This window comes from Meriones unguiculatus, chromosome 10 (assembly GCF_030254825.1).
Source record: "Meriones unguiculatus strain TT.TT164.6M chromosome 10, Bangor_MerUng_6.1, whole genome shotgun sequence".
NCBI lineage: Eukaryota > Metazoa > Chordata > Mammalia > Rodentia > Muridae > Meriones > Meriones unguiculatus.
This window is the reverse complement of record NC_083358.1, coordinates 85,362,802-85,368,568: the sequence shown is the minus strand read 5'-3', so window position 1 is coordinate 85,368,568 and position 5,767 is coordinate 85,362,802.

Here is a 5,767-nt window from a genome sequence, read left to right as displayed (position 1 = left end):
CACCTGACTCTAGCTTATCAGGTCTCTTCAGGACTGGCTGCAATGTCCTCCTCTGTGGCCTGGTAAGGCTGCTCCTCCCTAGGGGAGGGGGCAGTCAAAGAGCCAGCCACTGAGTTCATGTGAGAGATAGTCCCTGTTCCCCTTATTAGGAACCCACTTGGATGTCGAGCTGCCAGGCTACGTCTGTGCAGGGGTTCTAGGTTATATCCATGAACGTACCTTGGTTGGAGTATCAGTCTCAGAAAATACCCCTGAGCCCAGATAAATTGGTTCTGTTGCTCTCATTGTGGAGTTCTTGTACTCTCCCTCTTCTTTTATATGATATCCTGCACTCTGCCCAAAGTTTGGTTATAAGTCTCAGCATCTGCTTTGATACATTGCTAGGTAGAGCCTTTCAGAGGCCCTCTGTGGTAGCCTCCTGTCCAAAGAGGATGGACATTGGAAGAAGGAGAAAACAAGAAAAACTAATGTTAAAGCTATCCTTCTAAGGTTGAATAACAGCTGTGCCACACATTCTGCTACTGTTAGCACTTCATAACTTAAAAGAACCAGCCATTTGCACTCAGTTTATGTCAGCAAATGGCTGGTCAGTGCAAAATCAGATGCTAAATCATTAACACCGAAGGTGTTTTCTCAAACAAAACACAAGCCTCATTCATTTCAGTGGTTAAATAAATGCTAAGCAAGCTGTCCAGTATTTTGTCAAAGACTTCTGTTTTTCTCTTCTTAAGAAATCTGAACAGATTACCCTAAATTCATCTCTGAAGTTCCCTTGACCTTGACTGTAGGAAGGTCTTCTGAGCCAACAATACAACTCCACACTTGACAAGCCTCCAGGCTTGTCCCAGATACACATATTACACAGAATACCACATCAGGCTTTGTATGGGTTCTGGGAACCCAGAACACTCACATTTATGTGGCAAGCACTTTACCAAATGAACAATTTTTCCCCAGCCAACTAATTATCTATTTTTGATGTCATAAGGAAAAAAAGAAAGGGTAAAGGGCATACAGAAAAAAACAGATTTAAATATATATATATATATATATATATATATATATATATCACAAGTGACAGGTTTGCAATGACAGATCCTTGACCAAAAATTTATTCTAAGACAAAGCCTTCTTGTCACTGAAATCTGAGAAGGAAGGTCTGTCTTCTGTTATTTTAGCATAAGTTGGCACATTAAATTCAAGAAGGAAAAAAAATCAGACTGACTACAAACTTCTTCAGAGCTGTAGTCTCCAATCAGAAAGCAAGGAAACTATTTCCAGAAAGTTCGCAGGAAACGGAAATGTGTGATTGTAATATTAGCCCAGAGCACTACCAGACATACAAAATGAAAACAAAATATATTCTCTCAATAATCCTGCATTTCTATTTTTCTCCATTAATTTATTTATTCACTTTACATCCTGATCACAGCCCACCCTCTCCTTCCAGACCCTCCGCTCACACACCCCTCCCCCAATTCTCCCCTCTCCATTCTCCTCAAAGAAGGGAGAGGTCCTCCATATATACCAAGCCACCCTGGCATATTAAGTCATGGCAGGAATAGGCACATCTTCTCCCACTTATAAAAAAAATCCTGAAAATTTTCATGAACTCTCAATGAAGACTTATGATGAAAACTCATAGAAACTCAAGAATAAAAAGTACTGAGGATGGCACTGAACAGGGACCACGATAGTAAACAGTAGAGAAAAACCAAGATTACTTCCTGAACACCATGCCTTTACCATGATAGTGTTATTAAACTCAACAATAGAGCTATAACACATGCATTTAATGTATATTAATTATTACTGTATATAATAAATAAAAATTTGAGAAATGCAAGTAGAAGCTTGGACCAAGATGAAATGTAATCATCTTCATCTCCATTAGCAGAGATAAGTACAGATCATCTCCACCCCAAGCTTAAAACCATGGGTAACATTGACAAATAAACAAATGCTTCAAAAGATCAATATTATTAGCTATCAGAGAAATGAAAGTTAGAACCTCTCTGAGATTTCATCTCACCCCAGTCAGAGTAGCTATTATGAAGAAATTAAGTGAACTGAAAAAAGCAGCGCATGCTCCGTTGTTGGAAAGAGGAACCTTATTCATCGTTGAACTGTGATATAACTCAGCTATTCCTTTCTAGGCCAAAGGACTCTCTACACTGCCACAGAGCATGTGCTGGTGCGTGCCCATGGTCTCTTTCCACAGTAGTTAGGAGAACAATCATCTCAGATGTTCAACACCTGACTGATGGATAATGAAAACAAAGAACTTTACTCAGCCATAAAGAAAAGAGAAATGTTGAAATTATGAAATTTTCAGATAAATGGGCCTGGAAAATTCATATTGAGAAAGTTATCCTAGTCACAGAGAAATAACTGCCACCTTGTTTGCCCTCACTTTCAAATTCTTGCAGTGCTGCAGAAGCTAGAAAGAGACCACTGTAGGGGCATGTCTGGAAGGAGTAGAGGAGTGGAACATAAGCATTGACGGAGATGAGAGGGAGAGAGGAGAGTATGGCAACCAGGATTCATCACGTACAAGCATGAACCAGCCACAGGAAAAACCCAGCAATACTTATATGCTGAGATCTGTCACTTTTCTTTGCAATTTTATAGAAATTTTAAAGTGCCTCTCAATTTCCACAGTTCATCACTCTGACTCCATGGGACACTTTTCTCAAATGTTTTGCAGGATGTGGGGTAAAGATGCCTTTGGACAAATTCATGCCAAGGAATTCACAAAATTTTGCATTCTTATAGAAGTTACTTATTTCTTGCTTGTTTGCTTCCATCATTAAAAAAAAGATGTAATTAGTTTCTAAATATTGATCTTGTCTATAACCTTGCTCAGTTGTACTTATTTTAGATTTAATTTTTTCATATGCAACTGTATCGTTTGTATTTTGTATTTTTTTTTCTTACATTGCAAAACTGACTAAAACTTCTGTTGACATTTTAAGTAGCTGCAGAAAGGTGAAAACATTTGTTACATTTATGACTTTTAAAAGATCTAACTCTTAATATATTATTACTACCTGCATTATTAGAATCAGGGTTTTTAGTAAGCTGAAATTTTCAAATTAAATTAATTCAAATTCATTTCAATTAAAAAAATTCAAATTAAATTGTACTTTATTTCAATGGACAGGAAAAATTACTTTTTCCTGCATTAATCAAAATAAATCTCTATTTGTATTTGACTTCAAGTAAATCATTCTCCTCAATCTCTTTACATGTTTAACTGACTTTGCATTCACAGAAACACAAAACTTAATTGCTCAGATTGATTTCTGCATTTCTGCAATACTGAAACTCACTACTCTACTGAGATTTTTTGTGAGTATGACCATAAACTTGATTATTCAACATTTTTCTTCTTCTATAATGTTTATGTTGGGTCCTGGCATCAGATTGGTGATGGCCTCTGTTAATGGAAAGAAAAAGTATGAGACTATTTGTTTGGAAAATATGAAAATGTGTTGTAGAATTTACAATTCAGTGAACGACATAGTACTCCATCCCTGCCTATCTTTAAATGCCCTTTTAAGATTCTGTTTTCTTAGAGAATTCTCAATACAGGAACAACACATGCTGGAGAGGATGTGGACAAAGAGGAACCCTACTCCATTGCTGGTGGGAATATAAACTTGTACAACCACTTTAGAAATCAATGTGATGCTTTCTCAGACAATTAGGAATAGCGCTTCCTCAAGATCCAGCTATACCACTCCTAGGCATATATCCAAAAGATGCTCAAGAATACAACAAGGACATTTGTTCAACATGTTCATAGCGGCTTTATTTGTAATAGCCAGAAGCTGGAAACAACCCAGTTGTCCCTCAGTTGAGGAATGGATACAGAAACTGTACTTTTACAGAATGGAATACTACTCAGCAATTAAAAACAAGGAAATCATGAAATTTGCAGGCAAATGGTAGGATCTGGAAAAGATCATCATGAGTGAGGTATCCCAGAAGCAGAAAGACACACATAGTATATACTTACTTATAAGTGTATACTAGACATATAATATAGGATAATCATACTAAAATCTGCACACTTACAGAAGTTAATCAAGAAGGAGGACCCTGGGTAAAATGCTCAATCTTCATTTAGGAAGGCAAATGAGACGGACATCAGAAGAGGGAGAAATCAGGGAACATGACAGGAATCTATCACAGAGGGCCTCTGAAAGACTCTACCCAATAGGGTATCAAAACATATGCTGAGATTCATAGCCCAACTTTGGGCAGAGTGCAGGGAATCTTATGAAAGAAGGCGGAGATAGAAAGACCTGGAGGGAACAAGAGCTCCACAAGGAGAGTAACAGAACCAAAAAAATCTGGGCATAAGGGTCTTTTCTGAGACTGATACTCCAACCAAGGACCATTCATGGAGATATCCTAGAACCCCTGCACAGAAGTAGCCCATGACAGCTCAGTGTCCAAGAGGATTCCCCAATAACAGGAAGAGGGACTGTCTCTGACATGAACTCATGGGCAGGCTCTCTGATCACCTCCCCCGAGGGGGGAGCAGACTTACCAGTCCACAAAGGAAGACAATGAAGCCAATCCTGATGAGACCTAATAGATTAGGGTCAGATGGAAGGGGAGGAGGACCTCCCTTATCATTGGCCTTGAGTAGGGGCATAGGAGAAGAAGAGGGAAGGAGGGTGGGATTGGGAAGGGGTGGGAGAGGGGGCTATAGCTGGGATACAAAGTGAATAAACTGTAATTAATAAAAATAAAATAAAAATTATAAAAGAAATGCAGATTTAAAAAACAGATTCTGTTTCCTTGATGTTACTTGATGTTATATCTCTCATGGCTTTCCTGCAGGTTGCTCTCCTTTGTATCTTCAAAGCATGGCTCCGTCTACAGGGGCTGTAGCTGTGCCTGGCTGAGAGAAGACCTTTTGGCACTTCTGTATTTGTACTCACCTGTTCCACTTCTTCTCCATATAGTCAGAGTCACATCGGGCAGTGTTGTGGTTTTTGTTTCAATTGTAAAGAATAATATAGAAAATTGAGGAGGAGGAAGGAAGGAAAGAAGGAGGAAGGAAGGGAGGAAGAAAAGAAGGAAGGATGGAAGGAAAGGAGGGATGGAGGGAGGGAAGGAAATAAAGAAGGATGGAAATAAAGAAGGGAGGGAGGAGGAAAAAAGAAGGAAAGATGGAAGGTAGGGAGGGAAAAAGAGGAAGAATAATAGAGGAAAAATAATAATAAGAAGAAGAATAAAAGAAAGAGAAGGAGGAGGTGAAAGAGGAGGAGGAAAACCAAAGATGCTTATCCATATTTTTCCTTCCAAATGTGTTTCCTGATAGTCCCACATCCCATTTGTATTACTGTCTTTCTCTTTTCCTGGAACTTTTTTTTAACTGTTAGTTATCTGTTATAAATTTGCAGGTAAGAAATACTTTTAATTTTCTTTTATCTGTAAATGTCTTGATTTCTCTTTAGGTAAGAAAATTGAATTCAATGAATGTGTTGTTAGGGAAGTGGGAGTGCAGAAATTGTAAGAGCCAGAGGATTGGGAAGCTTTCTGTGAGACTGTGCCTCCCTGGAATGTCAGAAACCACACATGTAAAGTTTCACCCATGTGACTGTGTAAGCATGGTATGAACAAGGACAATAGCAGGCAGGCAAAAGTGAATGGCTAGGAAGCTCACAGGGCCTCCACAATATGGAAAAAGGTATAGGCAATGAAGGAACACTGAGAGTCAAAGAAATAGTCTCCCCCGGGAAACAGCATA